The sequence below is a fragment of the Lissotriton helveticus genome, chromosome 4_1 (assembly GCF_964261635.1).
Source record: "Lissotriton helveticus chromosome 4_1, aLisHel1.1, whole genome shotgun sequence".
Classification (NCBI taxonomy): Eukaryota; Metazoa; Chordata; class Amphibia; order Caudata; family Salamandridae; genus Lissotriton; species Lissotriton helveticus.
In genome coordinates, this window is record NC_136063.1 from 609,822,109 (window position 1) to 609,842,334 (window position 20,226).

A 20,226-nucleotide genomic window follows, 5' to 3' on the forward strand; every position below is an offset into this window, starting at 1 on the left:
AGGGGCCTGTGAAGTGTTTGGTCTTGTGTTTGGCCCATTTGCACATTGGGCATAGTCCACATTTAAAGAAACCATTACCCCGTTGGGTTAGCCATGTCGGATTTCTATCTACCCGTGGCACTGTGGGACTGAGCCTGTTTCTCAGGGTCCTCCCTTTGCGAAATGTGATTTGAGGGGTGGCCGGGATCATTTCCTTTAATGTAGAATCATCTCTTAGCAGCTTCCAGTGCTTGGTCAGGCTGGTTCTGATCAGGTTGTGTAGAGCATTATATTCTGTGATCATTCTTACTGTACTCTCTTTCTTAGTCTGGGGGTCTTTAGTTTTCAGAGTTTCCTCTCTTTTGATTTTGTTTAGTTTGGATTTCGCTTTTGACAAAATTGCTTTTGGGTAACCTCGTTTGTTGAATCTCAGATTCATGTCATTGATTGTTTTATCCAATTCCTCATCATCGCTACAGTTTTGTCTTGCACGAAGAAATTCGCCAAAGGGTATAGACTTGATCTGATGGAAGGGATGAAAACTATCTGCTCTTAGAATTGCATTACAGGATGTGGGTTTCCTGTACAGTTTGCTCTGTAGGGAGTTGTTGATTACATAGAATTCTAAGTCTAGAAATTCAATGTGCGATTTACTATGTTTCATAGTGAAACTGAGTTCCCAAATGTTCTTGTTGAGAAAGTCAAAAAAACCTTGTAGTAGAGCATCAGTTCCGGTCCATAGTAAGATGCAGTCGTCTATGTAACGACCCCAGAACAGAATGGAATCTGTGAATTGACTCCCGGATGTACCCCAAAGATGGTCTGCTTCGAATGCTCCCATAAAAAGATTAGCGAAGGAGGGTGAGAATTTTGAACCCATGGCTACTCCGCGTTTCTGTTGGTACCATTTCTTATTAAACAAGAAAAAGTTGTTGTCCAAGATCAAACGACGAATATCGCAGAAAGCTAAGATCAGGGAGAACACAAAACTAGACAATATCAACACGGAGGTACAGGTTATCAACCTATCCTCCTTCCCCCTTACCTCAGATATGACCAATTTACTCTCAAAAGGTTTGAGTTTTAACCCTTACTCCACCGGGGACATCTGTCAAACGAAAATAGATCTCTTCAAATTTGTCCGTAACCTAAAAATCAAAAAATATTTTGCAGGTAAAGTTCCGACTAAGACGACTAAGAAAAATATCAAAAACATTCCTGATGTATTGAGTGATAATGTTGTACATACAATAAAAGATATACAAGCAGTCCATCTATTATTGTCAATCACTGAACGGGAAGATAGCCCTATGGAAATGGGGCAACTTTTAGAAGAACTTAACATAGATATGGACTTTGGAGTAGCCAGTGGTCTCAAATCTAAGTCCACATGGACTCCTACTCTACCAGGCGGTAACAGCATTGACAATTTTCACAGACACGTGTTAGAAGACCTCAATAAGATCAACACCAAAAAACTACAAGAAACATTCATATTTAAAGACAACTTAACCAAAGGAGAGCGTAACGCCTTATCTGCACTGACGCTGAATCCCTCCATCATTATTCGTGAGGCAGATAAAGGAGGAAACATTGTGGTAATGAACGCAGAAGACTACAACAATGAGATATTGACCCAATTAGCAGACCTCTCCTGCTATGAACCCATTGCATCCAACCCCATGGGTGTGCTCACAAAGACTGTCAATGACTATCTACTCAAATGGAAAGAGGATGGTCTCCTTAATGAAGAAGAATATATGTACCTGAAAGTACTGAAGCCAACGTATCCATGGCTTTACACACTTCCTAAGATTCACAAGGATCTCCCATTTCCCCCTGGCAGACCAATAGTATCAGGGATTGGAGGTCCAACTGAGAGATTAGCAGAATATGTTGATTTATTTCTGGGCCCACTCGTCAAAAATCTCCCTTCATACATTCAAGACTCCAAACATATTCTCAGCCTTTTAGGAGATTTAGAATGGCAACCAGGTACCACACTAGTTACTATGGATGTGGTTGCTCTCTATACCAGCATCAATCCAAAACTGGGTATTGAAGCAATCACTAAAGTGTTGTCCAAACGGCCGGCTTCTCTTTGGTCACACACACAAATGCTTATTTCCATGATGAGTTTGATCTTGGACAACAACTTTTTCTTGTTTAATAAGAAATGGTACCAACAGAAACGCGGAGTAGCCATGGGTTCAAAATTCTCACCCTCCTTCGCTAATCTTTTTATGGGAGCATTCGAAGCAGACCATCTTTGGGGTACATCCGGGAGTCAATTCACAGATTCCATTCTGTTCTGGGGTCGTTACATAGACGACTGCATCTTACTATGGACCGGAACTGATGCTCTACTACAAGGTTTTTTTGACTTTCTCAACAATAACTTTTGGGAACTCAGTTTCACTATGAAACATAGTAAATCGCACATTGAATTTCTAGACTTAGAATTCTATGTAATCAACAACACCCTACAGAGCAAACTGTACAGGAAACCCACATCCTGTAATGCAATTCTAAGAGCAGATAGTTTTCATCCCTTCCATCAGATCAAGTCTATACCCTTTGGCGAATTTCTTCGTGCAAGACGAAACTGTAGCGATGATGAGGAATTGGATAAAACAATCAATGACATGAATCTGAGATTCAACAAACGAGGTTACCCAAAAGCAATTTTGTCAAAAGCGAAATCCAAACTAAAGAAAATCAAAAGAGAGGAAACTCTGAAAACTAAAGACCCCCAGACTAAGAAAGAGAGTACAGTAAGAATGATCACAGAATATAATGCTCTACACAACCCGATCAGAACCAGCCTGACCAAGCACTGGAAGCTGCTAAGAGATGATTCTACATTAAAGGAAATGATCCCGGCCACCCCTCAAATCACATTTCGCAAAGGGAGGACCCTGAGAAACAGGCTCAGTCCCACAGTGCCACGGGTAGATAGAAATCCGACATGGCTAACCCACCGGGGTAATGGTTTCTTTAAATGTGGACTATGCCCAATGTGCAAATGGGCCAAACACAAGACCAAACACTTCACAGGCCCCTCAGAAGATTCATACGAGATCAGAACCAACATAAATTGTACCACCAAATATGTAATTTACATCATCGAATGTCATTGTGGTAAGAAGTATGTTGGTAGTACAATACGAGCTTTGAAAGAAAGAATCTCTGAACATATGAGAGCAATCTTGAAGCAAGATCCCAAATACCCCGTGGCACTTCATGTAGCCAAGTGTCAACCTAATATAGACGACTTTCAGGTTTCCTTCTATGGAATAGAAACTGTGCCCATCCATGTGAGGGGTGGAAACCGTGAACTACTTCTAAGACGCAAGGAAGCGACTTGGATTATGCGCCTTCGTAGCATAGAGTGCGGTTTAAATTATGACCCAGAATTGCAATTTTTTCTGGGTGACTGAAGTAACAACCTGTTCCTAACTGTATTTATGTTGCTGTCTTTCTCTTTCCCCCTTAAAGAACTCTAAATTGAATATGTATTGATATAACCTACCGTATTTTATATATACTTTGTTGTTGTTCTCATTTTGCGTTCTGAACCAGCATGTGCACTTACTTGTCCATATGAGTTAACAGTTGCTCCATCTAAACACAAGCACTTAGTCAGGACTAATTCCTGACCCATCGTGTGACCATAACATTCAAAAATTGCAACCTATCAGTATGAATGACCCCTACTTTACCCCCACCCGGGTAATAACATGTAACGCATTTCGCTCACGTCTCTACACTGAGACTTTCGAAAATAATATTATCTCATCTTTATATGTAGACACACCTACATGATAATGCCTATATTCACCTAGCTGGGTGTTTAATTACGTATATTATTGTCCCATCGGACTCCTGACGGTTTATGACTAAGGCCCTGTTTGGGCCTCGCATTAGTGAAAACCCATCACCTCCTTTATGTTATCCACATTTTCAAAATATTTTGTAAGAAATACGCCATGTATTTTAGTGTTTACAACACTAAACAAGAAACGAAAAATAGAAATTATATATTTTCGTGTTATAACCAAGTGTTTATCAACACTTTATTCACAAACGATAAGGCAGCAGTCTACACCGGCTTCGGGCACGTCCCAAAGAAATACCTCGGCCGTGCGCACGCTAGCCGTGTGTGAATATATTATTCTTCGAGCAATGTTTAATATTTCTTCTACCCTACAACTCGGGGAAGTATCTCTTCTTTTTTCGGCCACTCTCATCTCCAAAGAGCTCGAGGACCTCGTTCTAGTCTCTCGAACTTACCAACACGTAATCGGTATTTAAATGAACTCCACTTCCGGTCACGTGTCCGTTTCCGAAACACGGCGCCGGGAAACTCCAAGAGGGAGAATTTCGTCCGCCAGGTAAGCGCTTTTTGACCCCAGAACAATTGCGACCCCATATAGTTTGGCATCTACATTGGAAAACGATCTGTATCCTCTGTAGCACATGGAGTATTATACCCGCCCTTTTACTTTCTCCAAAGGACAAGGCACTTTGTTGGTCACGAGCGCACCCGCCGTAAACCACGAAGACCTCTCTCCTCCCGGTCTCTACTCAACCTGCTAAATACTAAGGTAGGTGGTGTTTCGCCCTCATGCGCCCTCTCTGCCTGGATGTTTTTCGACGAAGCATTTTAGTTTTAGTTTCTGATATTGCGCTTTATATCTTGCTTCTCTTGCAGATTTGTTTATCTACACTTTAGACACTTTTGTCCAAGTAACACGATATTTGGGTTTTCGCCCCTACCGTGGCAGATACCCCTAGAGCATAAAATCCAAGAAAACTCAATTTTGGATTTTCCTGGTGAGTAACCATACCATAATTAATGTCAGCCAGTGGCCTTAAATCGTATGCAGCTCCGTGTATTTCCCCCCCCCCGTTTTTTTGGTTTATGTTTCTTGTCTCAGACTAGTATTGTAGAAATCCACATCCCTCATTTTTTTCTTAAATTGTTGTAAGATACACAATCCCCGTGTTTTCCTAAGTTTAAACTTAACGCCCAGCGTGCCTTTTTACTTTGTTTTAATTCATAAGCTCTCATTAATCTCACATATACAATTTTTCCTCCGTCTCTCTTCTATCTTCCGTTTTGAAATCCTTTCTTTAACAATCAACATAGTCCACGCCCTGACCGGTCCTCTTGCGCCCTTTCTTGTGTCCAATCCGAACCAGTACATCCTATCTTGAAAGCCACGTTTTCCAGGTATGTCTGGCATGACAAATCTGTATTCTACCTTGACAGAACAGATTTGATCTAAAAAGATTGTGCACTTTTGAATTGAAATAATTTAAGATACCATACTCTCTACGCACCAGTTAATGGACAACCACAATTATGTAACACTGTCATCACTTTTAAATGCGATTCCATTATGTTCACATATGTCACTCATGAGTAACTTGGGACACCGTCCTTTCTATCCCACACACCCTCTGTCTCATCACTTCACTTTTCAAACCGGCCAGCCTTTTTCAAGTGTGGATTACCGAATTACACTAGTCACTTTGTTCTAAAAAAATCATCGTTTGGCACCACACATACCACCATGTCACATATGTCACTTTAGCCATGACTGTTCTTCACATAGACACCAAGTCACATCACCACCTTTTCAGCATGCCTTGTTCACCAGGGTGACACCATGAGTCACCCGTTTTTGCAAAAATATTACAAACAAAACATGTATAGTAAAAACAGACTCTGTATTTTTTGTTTAGCCCTGAAGATTCGCATTTGTTCCTTGCGATGAAACACGTGTTGGCTTTTTGAAACGGAACAATAAACAGAAAATGGACACTCTAATTACAGACTATTGATTGACTTACCCGTCTCAATAGACGATTTGTCACTGAATTACGTATCTCCACCAACTGTTTAGATTGATGTACTATATGTCACTATTACATGTAAACAATCGTATACAAATTTTGAAGCTGTACACATTTGTGTTAGTGCAGGGGCACAGCTGTTCACCTCCAGCAGGTAGGAAAAATGTCGCCTCCCAGTGGCAGTGTAAAGGGATAGTAAACTTTTGCCTTGGGCCACCGCCTTCCGCATATTATTATCAATATGGGGTTTCTCACTAGAATTACTAGTTATTATTTTCCCCAAAAATACATAACTATGTACAATATCCAACATTTGTCCCCCAACAGTCCATCCAATTTTTTTTTTTTTTTCTTGCCAGCAATTCACATTATTTTACTCTTAGAAATGTTTATTTTAAGGAAATGAGATTCAGCAAATAAATGGAGGGCATGTAAGCGGTTATTTAAGCCCTTAGGGGTTAAATCCAATATTAAGATATCATCGGCGTAAAGTAAACTAGAAATCGCAGAGCCCCCTAACATAGGAGCTATTCCTTCACAGGAGGCAAGTGTCAAAGGAAGATTAGAAATATATATAGAGAAGAGAATGGGGGCCAACAGACAACCCTGCTTAAGACCATTAACAGAGTGAATGTCCCTGGATAGCCCTCTTTCTCCTCCTAAAAGAACTTTACACCATGTATCTGTGTGAAGAGCACACACCAGCTCCAACAAGCTGGCAGGCATACCCAGCGCTGATAGCTTTCTCCAAAGCAGCGGACGATCCACTTTATCGAACGCTGTGGAGAAGTCTATAAACGCTGCGTACACCATACCACCGCGAACCCTCACATATTTGTCAGTGATTATTTGTAAGGCCGTAAGATTATCAAGGGTACCATGACCCCTGCGGAAGCCTGTCTGTTCAAGGGGCAATATGTTGTTATTGGACACCCACTCATCTATCAGGAACAGCAGGCATTTAGCAAAGACCTTACCGATTGCATCAAGAAGGGCGATAAGGCGATAGTTTTTGGGGGCATTCCTATCGCCCTTCTTTAACAGCGGCACCAGTATACTTCCCTTCCATGACGGCAGGACAGTTTTATTCCTAAAGCAGAAACCAAATAATGGAAATAAAATCTTGCTCCAAGAAACCGGATCCTGCTTCAAGACCAAAATTGGAATCTCATCAGGGCCCATTGCGCCAGAGGAGCGTAATTCTTTTATGGCCCGTTCGATAACCTTCTCAGAAGGTGGATCTAAAGGAGGGCTATCTTCTTTACCATCCCTGAAGACATTCATACCACCATTACTCGCATAAAGACTAGAGATGTAATTAATCCAAGTTGCCTCAGCAATGGGGATTGGAGCAGGGGAGGACCTTGTCCCACAACCCTCACTAATAAAGAACCAAAACAACCTTGCCTGCCCGCATACTGCAGCCTCACGCAGGTTGATCCATATTCTGTCCTCTTTATCCTTCTTTATTTTAATTTTTGCCCTATGCCTCCTTCTTTTCAGAAGGGTTATTTTATTATTTCTGTCAAGGGATCTGCATAAATATTGCTCCCTGACTAGTTTATTAATTTCCCTGTTGAGACACAAGATGGAACTAGGAATTATTTTCCTCATTCTATGGCGAGTAGATTTTCTAGCAACAGATGTTACCTCCTTCATAAAGTCCTCAAAAAGGGATAGGGACAAGCTATTCCAATTTTGTAGATTTTTTAATTTACTATCTATAATAGGCGCTAGGCCCATAATAGCCGTAGAGTTCCAAAAACATCTTCCGGACTTGTTGGAAAAATTGACCAGGTGGGTGCCTCAGATTGACAGCCAGTTTTAAAAAGTTGTAATTTTTGCCCTTCCTTTTTCCTCGTAAGGTTAACAGCCAATAAAAATCGGCTGAGGGCAAAAACTTTTAGGCGGGAGTTGTCAGTTTTCAATATTCTCAACATATCGTTCATTCTCCTAATGCTAAAGCACCTGGCTATCGGTTTTATCCACTTCCTTCTTACTGACCTATATGCCGGGCAAAAAACCAAAACATTTGGAATATCTTCATCAACCCCCATTCGACATAAGGTGCAATGGGACTCCCTCTCCTTAAGTTGTGGCATTGACCATTTGGCAACAAAGTTGTTTAATTGTAATATACCTTATCTAAATTTCAGGTATAAACACTTTGCCAATAACGGTTCTATCTCATCTAAGAATGGCTCGAAATGAGTTGTTATTTTGAACTGGAGGAATTGCATGGTTGGTCTTCTATGCGAACTGCTTGAAATGACTTAGGGCCCGATGTAGGTAAATCCCATTTACCGATTTTGAAATACCGAATCCTACCGATTCGGTATTCAAAAATCGGTAAATGGGATGTAGCTCCCAACATCTGGATTCGTTACCGAATCCTTAACAATTCTTAAATTACCGATTTGGTAAATACCGAATCGGTAATGCCCATTCATTCCTATGGGCTTTGAAGCCCATAGGAATGATTCGGCATTACCGATTCGGTATATACCAAATCGGTAATTAAAGAATTCACAAGGGTGCAGGGGGTGTCACTTTGACACCCTCTAGCACCCCCAAAACGGCCATGTGTGCAATGTGGAATGGGACTCCCTCTCCTTAAGTTGTGGCATTGACCATTTGGCAACAAAGTTGTTTAATTGTAATATACCTTATCTAAATTTCAGGTATAAACACTTTGCCAATAACGGTTCTATCTCATCTAAGAATGGCTCGAAATGAGTTGTTATTTTGAACTGGAGGAATTGCATGGTTGGTCTTCTATGCGAACTGCTTGAAATGACTTAGGGCCCGATGTAGGTAAATCCCATTTACCGATTTTGAAATACCGAATCCTACCGATTCGGTATTCAAAAATCGGTAAATGGGATGTAGCTCCCAACATCTGGATTCGTTACCGAATCCTTAACAATTCTTAAATTACCGATTTGGTAAATACCGAATCGGTAATGCCCATTCATTCCTATGGGCTTTGAAGCCCATAGGAATGATTCGGCATTACCGATTCGGTATATACCAAATCGGTAATTAAAGAATTCACAAGGGTGCAGGGGGTGTCACTTTGACACCCTCTAGCACCCCCAAAACGGCCATGTGTGCAATGTGGCACACAAACATGCCCTAAGGGCACGTCTGTCTGTCACATGGCAGGAATCGGTTTTTTACCATGGATTTGTATTCCATGGTAAAATACCGATTCTGTAAGCCATGTGCTGCCGGAACATAGGCTACCTACATTGCATTTTCGGTAATTTTACCGAATCGTTATCATTACCGAATCGGTAAATATTACCGACTCGGTAAATTTACCGATTCGGTAATGATAACGATTCGGTAAAATTACCGAAAATGTGCCCCTACATCTCCATAGCCCTTTACCGATCGGAAACGGCCGAAAATCGGTATTTTCGGCCGATTCCGATCGGTAAAGGGCTACCTACATCGGGCCCCTTGTCTCTAACAAATTCCCAAAATAGGAATTTGATTTCGCATTTTGACTCAGGAGTCAACAGACTTAGATTCAACCAATATCTGGTCAGTCCTAGGTCCAAAAGCCATATTTTAATGTGAGTGAGCCAGGGGAAAGCAGCTTGGGTGTCGAGTGCCAGGAGTTTGACGGGTGATTCTCTATACACTGTTAGATCTGGTGTTATCCAAGTTCTAATCCAGAACGGCAGTGTTCTCCAGATTGCTAGATACTCTAAACATTTAATACCCAAGTCGTAGGTCATTGGGTTCAATGGAGTATGTTGGGGAGGGCAACAAACATTCTAAACATTTTATTTTCAGCAATAGTAAAAGATTTAAGGGTGCCACTTCCCCTACCATTATGCATTTGGCTGCCCAGAAGATCTGTGATAATCTCACTCCCCTTATTAATAAAGTTCTGGGATCAGGTTGCTATCCAGAAACTTGGAAAAAAGTATCTATTAGACCTCTCCTAAAAAAATCAAAGCTGGACCCAACCAAACCATAAAACTATCGTCCCATTGCCGGACTACCAATACTGGCTAAGATTTTAGAAAAATCAATAAACACTGCGCTGACTGACTATTTAGACGCCAACAACCTATTGGATACTTCACAGCATGGTTTCCGTTCAAGCCATTCCACTGATTCAGCCCTGATCATCGCAACCGAAGAGACCGGCAGGGTGGTGGATGGGGGGGGAGGGCGGTCCTTGTGCTCCTAGATTTGTCGGCCTCGTTTGACACCATGGACTACACGGTGTTGGTGCAGCAGTTGAGGGATATGAGGCTGGAGGCCACTGCCCTAGCCCTCCTATCCTCCTTCTTGGAGGCAAGAAAGCAGAGGTTGTTCTGGGAGGGCCTGCAATCAGATAGCTTCCAACTCCCATGCGACATCCCACATGGATCCGCCCTTTCCCCGACAATGTTTAACATCTCTGTCACCCGTCGGCTAAACTTGTCAGGAGGCATGGTTTTGCCCTGGTTTCTTCTGCTGATGATTCTCAACTTGTCATCTCTATTACCAACCACCCTGAGAACACAGCTGCCAGGTTACATGTCTGTCTCACTGAGATTATGTAAATAAAAATCAAAGAGGCCCCCTTCTGTTTAAGGTCTGGGACCAGGGGAAAAGGTCAAGGGTGCTTTTTCTTCACTGAGATTATGACCTGGATGAAACATAGCTTCCTGAAAATTAACACAGACGAAACGGAGGTGATGGAGTTTGGTCCGGGCCAGCCAACTGAGGCTGGAGAATGCCCACACCCTGTCACCAAGTTTAAGAACCTTGGAGTCATATTCGACGATCAATTGAACTTCCTTGCCCAGGTAAACAGTCTTACCTCCGCCTTCTTTTTCCACTAAAAACCCAGAGGAAAATCTTTCCATTCATCTCACAAGAGCTGCAAAAGACGGTGATGGTAGCACTCTTCATGTCCAGGTTAGACTACTGCAATGCCCTATTTTTGGGCATTGACAAGTCCCAAATGAGAACATTGAAATCCCTACAGAACGCCCCAGCGAGACTACTTCTGGGTATACCCAGAGGACAGTCAACTTCAGCAGGAATCAAATCGCTTCACTGGCTTCCTGTTAAACAGCGGGTGGAATTTAAGTCTCGATGCCTTGTGCACAAGGCAATATACGGTGGCAGTGCTGAGGACATTCAAAGACTGTTCCCACCCTATATTCCGTCACGAGCTCTTAGATCTGCTCGCCTGGGTCTTATTAGGATCATATAGACCAGACGGGCAAGATGGGGGTGCAGGGCGATATCACAATGTGCGGCAAAGCTTTGGAACAAAATGCCTCTGGTCATGAGACTTCAACCCAATTTGCACATTTTCAGGAAGGGTCTGAAAAGATGGTTGTTTACTTCCGATCCCCGGTAAATACAGTGCGTTGTTTTTGTTCACACACCACAGCGCCAAGACGCCACGGCAATCGAGCGCTATATAAACATATCTCTGCACCGTATAGGGCAGCAGTTTGGGCTCTGGCCTTATATACTTCCAGAGTGGGGTGATAGCTTTAGAGGATGTTACAGATTGTTTTATTACAATGGGGCTAGAGTATTGTGTTAGTATAGACTTCGACTTCTCTATCTGTGTGGCCCAGGAAAGTCTAGAATCTAAAGTGACCCCCAGATATACGAAATTTAATATGTGTTCCAGTTCTGTGCCATTCAAATATAATTTGTTCTTAAAACTTCCATGTGGCCATATAGTCAGATATGTTGTTTTTGTTGGGTTCACCTCAAGACGTTTTACTTTACAATACTCATTAAGGCTGTGAAGCAAATTCTGCAAGCCACTAATTGTTTGGGACAACAAAATAGTGTTGTCTGCAAAAGTTAGGACAGAGATGTCATCTCCTCCCATTTTGGTGAATAATGCACACAGTTTTGGAGATGCTTAACCAAATCATTTAGATACAAGAGAAAGAGAGTCAGTGCCAGGACGCAGCCTTGGACAACTCCCCTCTTGACTGGAATCTCATCAGTAAGCTCACCTCCTTTACCCCATCGCACTTTGGCTTAGTTGTCTTGCTGTAACTTGATAATTCGGATCAAAATTTCATCAGGCACTACCTGTTGGTGTAAGGATTCCCACAGCTGAGCCCTTGGAGTGGAATTGAATGCCACCTTTAGATCAATAAAGGCGACATATAGGTGGCTGGACTTTAATCTTGTATATTTCCAACTTATGATCATCAATCTAAATACTTGATCTATTGTACTAGTTTTTTGCCTGAAACCAGCCTGACATGGTGATAGTACATTTTGTTCTGTCATCCAATTAGTAAGCCTAGTTATAATGTATTTAGCATAAACCTTCTGTAGGACATCTATCAGGCTTATAGGTCTATAATTTGCAGGATCTTCCCTGCTTCCCTTTTTATGGATGGGGACTATCTCTATGCAATGCCACTTCACACAACCCCACTCTACTCAACATCTCGCCAATGCACTCCACACAATTGCATGCCGCATGCCACTCCATACAATGCCACTCTACACAGAGCCACTCCATGCAGCGCCACTCCAAGCAGTGGCACTTATGGCAATGCCACTCTATGCGGTACTAATCCATGCAACGTCACTCCACCTCACGCAATGCCACTCTCTGCAGCGTAACTCCGCTCTACACTATGCCACTCCACGCAATGCCATTCCACACTGCTGCACTTCATACAACTGCACACTGCACCCAAATACACGCAACACCACTCTACACCGCACCACCCCACTCAAGGTAACCCTATTCCAAGCAGTGCTACTCCATGCAGCACCACACCATGCAGCGCAACTCCACGCAACACAATGCAACCCCACTCCACGCAGTTGCTCTCATGGCAACACCACTCTACGCAGCACCTCTCCGCGCAAAGCAATGCCACTCCAGAAACAGCCACTCTACACAGCAGCACTCAACTTCACACAATGCCACTTTGTGCAATGCCACTCTATGCCGCTGCACTCCACAAAACTGCGTACCGCACCCCACTCCAAGCACTGACACTCTACGCAATGCCACTCCACGCAATGCCACTCCACACAATGCCACTCCTTGAGGCAACACTCCTCTCCATGCAACGTCACTCTATGTAGCACCACTCAGCTCCAGACAACACCATGCAACGCAACGCCGCTGCACTCCACGCCGCTGCACGCCACTCTCCAGGTAAAACCACTCTTCCACAAACTTATTAGATCTAGCAACACATTCCTCAAATTCACTCTCACTTTACTTTAGACAATCATACTTTCTTTAACAACTACTATATCTTAATACCAGAATCCGTTACCAATGAAGTCCTACCATATAAATATATTACACCACTACAGTCCACACCACACACAAATACACTAACAAATAAAAAAAAACATATATGTCCACTACACAACATATATGGACACTACACTAAAAAGCGAAACACATGTGTATAAGACATTACCATTTACAACATTAACAGCTCTAACTCTAAAAAATGTAAGTCCTATTGCATTGAAAATCATTGTTGTTTATACTGAGTGAAAGGCCTAGGAAGTGCAGGGCTTTGCTGCTGAAAGGGGCACCGTAATCAAGGCTGTCTAAGGCTTACTGTGTACCCCCTGCCCTCACTTTATTGCTCCTGATGAGCAAACTGTGGGAGAGCCTTATGACTCTTAAGAGCAGTCGAAGCCTGGCCTTCAGACCCCCAGTGACCTACTGTGTTCTGGCCAGCATTGTTATACTGGAACTGCAGCAGCTTGGACGCCAGACAGGTGTGTGTGTGTGAGGGCAGGTGGGAAATTCCAAGTTCACCTTGTAATGCAAATAGGTGGCCTAATGCAGCTCAACTCTCTGTTGACAAAACCCCACAATAATTACTTCAGGAGCATATAGTAAGGTTCTAAATGGCATTTTCAATTGCTGGCTGCCTATCTCTCTGGTCAGTGTTAGATGTTACAAGAGTAACTAATCACAGAAATGTAAACTGTCCTCATGGCACTTGCAGTATTTTATCTTTCGCAGGTAGCTTGGCCATTAAAATCTGTGGGGCATTTTATCAAGGGGGTTTATCTCCGCTTTTTTGGCTTTAAAAGCCAAGAAAGCGGAGATAAAATTATCTCCCTATTACCTAGCTGTCGCTAACACCAGTTAGCGACAGCTAGTAGGAGATAGCGACCATCTTGGGCTCCACTTTGCATGTCAGAGAAATTTATCACTAATGACATGCAAAGTGGGCGTGCCAAGATGTTAGCGACTGGAAACAGTCGCTAACATCGCTATCTCCTATTACCAACTTTTGGAGGTATTCACGCTAAGCGCGAATATCTCCAAAAGCTAACACCTGCCCTGAGCAGTTCTTAGCCATGTTATCCAATGGGAGGTGGATAACATGGCTAAGAGCATTAGCTCGGTAATGCCTGAATATCGCTGACTTTTCAGTGATATTCATGCATTGCGGCCGATTTTTATCGCATTTGCGATAAACCTTGGTAATACCAAGGTTTATCTGCGATAAAAATCGCCGCAGGTCGGGGATAAATTTTTGTCTCTAACCAAGCAATAGCGATAATTATCGCTATTGCTTGGTAATATGCCCCTGTGTGTCTGGGTTTGGTATTTAAATATTGTTATATGGCTGGTGATGAATAAAGAGCTCTGTACTGAGCCACAAAGAGGATGGTATCTTGCAAACCAAACTACTCATTGATATGCCAGTAATATGTTTTGGCATGGTTCTAATGACATTTCTTGAATCTTGATACAATTTGAGCTCCCTTTTTTCAAAATGTTTTGCATCACGTTTTCATGAAATGAATGCTGTATCGTAACGCACCATTTGAACCTATCGTTTTTTTTTCCTTTTAGTTAAAAGCTTGCTGAGGGTGACAACCCCAGAACATTCCTCTTTCACTTTGGTAAGCTTACTGTACTCACTTGCTCCTTCACCTTAGATGTCAGCTTCTCGCCCCACTACTTTTAGGCACCACCATCCTCTACTGCAATGAGGCCTTGTAAATCCACCCGGCATGCCTTTTCATGGACTCATAGATATGGTGTGAGGCAACGCAGCACAGGTTGCTGGTTACCTCACACTTCGAAGAGGAGGCATGCCATGTGCCTTATGATGGATGTTCCCATGGCATTTGACACAATCCCAGATTTACAACATGCTGTAAACCTGGAAATGTGGCAAAAGCCTACACCTCCCCAGGGGTGGACTAAGGGTGTTTTTGTGAAGGAAGGTGTCCCATCCCCCACAAAACAACCCTATTTCAATGCAGGCACCCTTGTACTATGGTTCTGTGTTGGCACATGGCACCCATGTGAGCGCCAGCGCAGTAAAGAAGAACAGGAATTCACCACATCTTATAGATACAGCGCATTCCTCCCTTTTTATTTTGATGTAGGGCAGTGCAGCAGGAAGGCTTGTGATGCTGCCCTACACCAAAACTTTGCAAATGAGGTGCCTAGTTTTTACTAATGCCTATTGAATGCAGCACACTTAGCCTTGCTAGCTTTGAACCTGATATTGCTTTAAGATGAAATAAAATTTGAATGCAGTCATCCTGAGTGTCTTTTCACCATGGACTGCAAAAACAAATTTAAGAGACCTTTTCCCCCATGGATTGTGCTGTAGCAGGCAAGAAACCACCTTTATACCACAGCTCCAACCAAGCCAAGGATGCCTCTTTATAATGTATTTCTTTATCACTCAAGTCATTAGAACGAACTGTTGTGCAGACTGGAGTTGGGATAGTAAATTATACTATTCCAACTCCAGCGCTTTTACTAAGGTAAGTCGTAATGACTTGCTGGTAACAAAATACATTGTAAGGATGCATTAGTTGTTCGGAAGGCAATCTTGATTAACAGCTACGTGGTTCCGAGATACAAACAAATAACCACATTTTGAAAGAAAATGAGCACACATCAAATGTTGCCCAGTCTCCTTCTTGTGGTAATATGTAGTACTGCATTCTGCTACCGATTTTACAATGAATCACAGAGTCGACCAGAAAAAACAAGCATTTGCAATGCAATAGGTCTCGCATTTGCGAGAGTTAGAGCTATTGGTGTTGTAAATGACAATGTCTTTTACCTATGTGTTTTGGTATGGAGGGTAATGGGTGCATGTAAGGTTGTGACTGAGTCAATTACCTTTCAAATAGTTTCCTTATGAATAATCAGTTAGAGTAAAGCAGCCAGTGTTAAAGGCCATACGTCACTGTGTCTGCAAGAATGGTTAACCATGTGTTAGATGTTAATGGTAGACTGATGGATGATAGCCTTGGTTAAGGGAGATAACGATACCTGTGACTCCACCCTAAGAATCTTTATTGTGTTAGTATACCTTGTGACAAACCGATGGTGAGATCAACAGAAATGACTTAAATTCACGTATGTGCACTGGGATTACCTGACTGCAATTTGATTAATGATAAATCCAATTAACAAGTATTGTATAATACAAATACAAAACATATGAAAAAAATAGAGCTGCTATTGGCTGAGCACGTTTTTAGTAAATTAAAGTAAATACAATTTACGTGGTCGTTTTAGGTAAACAGTAAAGAAATAGCTTTTGAAAATCAGATTTTGGGGTGGAATCTACAATGTAAAAAAATTGTGTTTTAAAAGACTCTTAGGGTTGGGACAACCATTGTGTGCTGCCTAGGAGGTTTGCACATAAAAGTACAAATACTATAAATATTTCTATAAATCTTCTAAATGAAGACAATTACAATACCAAATTTAAAAGAAAGCTTCAGTTGTCTGTGCCTATTTTAATGTGAAAGGGTTGGGGCTGTGTAAGTTACTCATGAAATAGTTCATTGGTTATGGAGTTTTAGTGGAGAAGTGTGGCTCAGGGGTTAGAGGCGGCAGACCTGGAGCCTGAGTTCGGCCCTGGACCAGGGCTCAATTCCCCACCTCGGCGGGTCTTGGGCTCAATAATTCCACGGACTCGATAATTCTCGCTCCGGTGCCTTCTCGACTCATGGGTTCACACTCTGCAACTCTGGGCAATAGCTTGCTTAATCTCCACATCGGCCCCTCGCGGTGGGATGCCTGGCTTTCACCTTGTGGATACCCTGCCAGGGTTATCTCACAGGGGAATACCAGGACGGGTTCCCTAAGCAAGCGCGGAGATGCCCCAGGGTAAGTCATGCGCTATATAAGCTTCATACATTTACATTTAGTGAAGCAGCCAGTGTTAGAGGCCGTACGATACTGTCTTTGAAAAGATAGTTAAGTATTTGGTAAATGTTAATGGAAGACTAGTGGCTGATAGTTTTAGCAGAGGGAAGATGAGCATACATGCGACTGCAGCATAAGTTGGTTATTTGTGTGTACTTAGTGAAAAGCCTGTGATTGTATGAAATCACCTGTGCACAGTGGTGTTACAGGAGAGTGCTTTAATCACTGTCGATTACAAAACATAAAGTTTTGTAATTACGCCCAAACAAAAATCTAAAACACACGAAAGCTGCAAAGCTTTCAACATGCTGACTCGAAAATGAAGGTAAATTAAGGTAAATACAATTCTGTTTTTTAAAAAAAAATCCTGTCAGCTGAGGGCATTTCATGCAGAAAGGGCTGCTAAGCCTGTACTTGATTCAGTTACTAATAAAATAGTCTGACTGTTATAAAAAAAATAGTATGTAAATGTATGAAGCTTATATAGCGCATGACTTACCCTGGGGCATCTCCGCGCTTGCTTAGGGAACCCATCCTGGTATTCCCCTGTGAGATAACCCTGGCAGGGTATCCACAAGGTGAAAGCCAGGCATCCCACCGCAAGGGGCCGATGTGGAGATTAAGCAAGCTATTGCCCAGAGTCGCAGAGTGTGAAGCCATGAGTCGAGAAGGCACCGGAGCGAGAATTATCGAGTCCGTGGAATTATTGAGCCCAAGACCCGCCGAGGCAGGGAATTGAACCCTGGTCCAGGGCCGAACTCAGGCTCCAGGTCTGCCGCCTCTAACCCCTGAGCCACACTTCTCCACTGGGTGAAGCAGCCAGTGTTGAAAGCCATACGTTACCTTTTTTGCAAGGATAGCTAAACATGTTCGATGTTAATAACAAAGTGGTGGCTGAAAGGTTGGGGAAAAGACAATCTTGACTGCAATGGCAGCATAGCGATGCAGGGAACATGCTGCAAGTACTGCATCATATTGAACTTCAGGGGAAAATGCAGGAGGAAGCGAGTGTCTGAACCTGGGCCGGGTAGGCGAAGCCAGACCCAATGGAGGCCAGAGTAAAATGCCATCTGGGGTGGGAAGCCCTACCTTGCCCTTCCCCTGCATTTGCATACCGGCTAGGCAGGTGGGGGCCAGGATAGGCCCGCGGCAGGCTAGGTGAGCCCCCCCCAATCAAGGTACGAGCTTGGTAGGGCGATGCAGTGCACACAATGAAATTTGTTTTATTTATTTGTTTACTTACCTGTATTTGGCCATATTCCGTAGTTTACTACCTCCCACTCTGCCCCTCTCCACTCCACATCACTCTCCGGAAGCACTCCCACCACCGGCCGCTACTGTCGCGAACATGTGATTCGGACGCGCCATCAGACTTCCCGCGAAGGTTTTGTGAAGATTGAGATGCCGAACAAGCAGAATTTGCAATCTGGAGATGAATATCTCTCGAGCAGCATAAAATCCTGTCAAAAATTATGATTTTCAATGAAAAAAACTCCTCAGATTGACATTTGACTGCACTTTTTTGGAAAGGAGTTATTTTTCTTTTTTCACTTATTCTTTGAAGAGTAAGGAAGTGCCCCGGTGTCTCCAACTTTCTGATCCTGTCCAGCAGGTTCCTCTCAGTGCTTTGTCAATCTCCTGTTCACTTTTCATTTGTATTTGGAGCTGGAAGGATCCTTTTTTGTCTGCTGCATCATATATCATTGGATTTGAGGACTTTTGGATTTGAGTTTTCACAAGTAAATTGGGAAATTGGTGTTGTTCATTCATTTATTTATAAAGTTTTATACAGCTCGAACTTGATCCAGAAGGATATCAGAGCGTTTGATTGGGGCATTGCACCTACATTTGTTTGTACTTTTCATTGTTTTTTTTCAATGTATTGTGGTGGGTGGCCTGTAGTTACAGTAGGGGCCTAGTTGTTTCTTTGTATGTAATTTTTCTTCTAGCTTCTTTTATACAGGAAACAGGTTGCAAAGTTCACTTCATTTTCTCCAACTTATGCAATCAATTTGCAACCTTTATTTATTTCACTAGCCCATTTGTCTGCCAATAGACCTTTTTCAGCCAGTAGGCCAGAAGCTACTCATGTGTGCATGAAACAACTGTTTGTGTGGTGCCTGTTGAATTTAAAACATCATTTAGGGCATGGATGGCATTGGATTGAATTGCAAAATGTGTTTTTTGGGGGTAGTTCACTTTTTTCGTGCGTGTTAAATAAATGCATACATTGTCTGTCTTCCCCTTCTTGTGGTGGTCTGGCCATGTGGCTAGTGGCCATGTTGTGAATAGGACAACAACGAAAGAGTGACTATGCAAACACTGGAAAAGTTCTCAAAAGAAAACGAAAGTGCAAGGGAAAAACAAAAGTGTTTTTAAAAGAACCCTCACTCACCAACCTGGTTGGTGACATGCTTCATCATCGGGTTCCCACCAGAGAGGCTGAATGCCTCCCTGGTGTGCTTCGACACCTGAAATTACAGCGGAGCAAGTTTTGGTGGGGTGGTGCAGGTTAAAAAGTAACCTATTTGAACCTCTTAAATAATTTATTCAAGGTAAACTGGTAACTATTAAAAACAAAGTGCCAGACGTATACTAGCTGGTTAGTGTCGCTAGAAAGATCCGATTTTTAGATAAAGTAGCATTTGGTCGACATGTTTCAGCTTATGGGTGCAAATTGTGCAAAGCATTCATAAGGACCTTATGATATTCCACTGCGGTATACGCACGCTAAATCATACCCTAACCTGTGGAACCCTACAGTGGTAAAACTCACGGTTCTACCGGTATGGTCTTCTGGAATTTCCCAGATCAATTGGAACCTGAAAATAAAAACATAAGAACACATATATGTATTTTCAATATAGCGCCTGTGTCAACTTAATTTCTGGCTTCCAAATCAAACAGTTTGTGATCCAAAGCTATGGTGTAGAGACGTGCTCAAAATGAATTCAAAACGAACAACCTTGTGTTCATAAAGCTTGATACATCCACTCCCTGCACATTCCGACGTGGAGGGGTCTAGTCATACGTGCATGACATCTTGGGCAACAAATCTGTGCTCGTGATTTCATAGGTCGAATGTGAACAAACTTTTGTTCATTTATAACACTAATTTCGAATGTTAATGCTTGCTCTCTGAATTCAAATTTACATTTAAAAAAAGGCTAAAGAGTACAATGTGCCCCTAATAAAACATGCCCATGCATTGT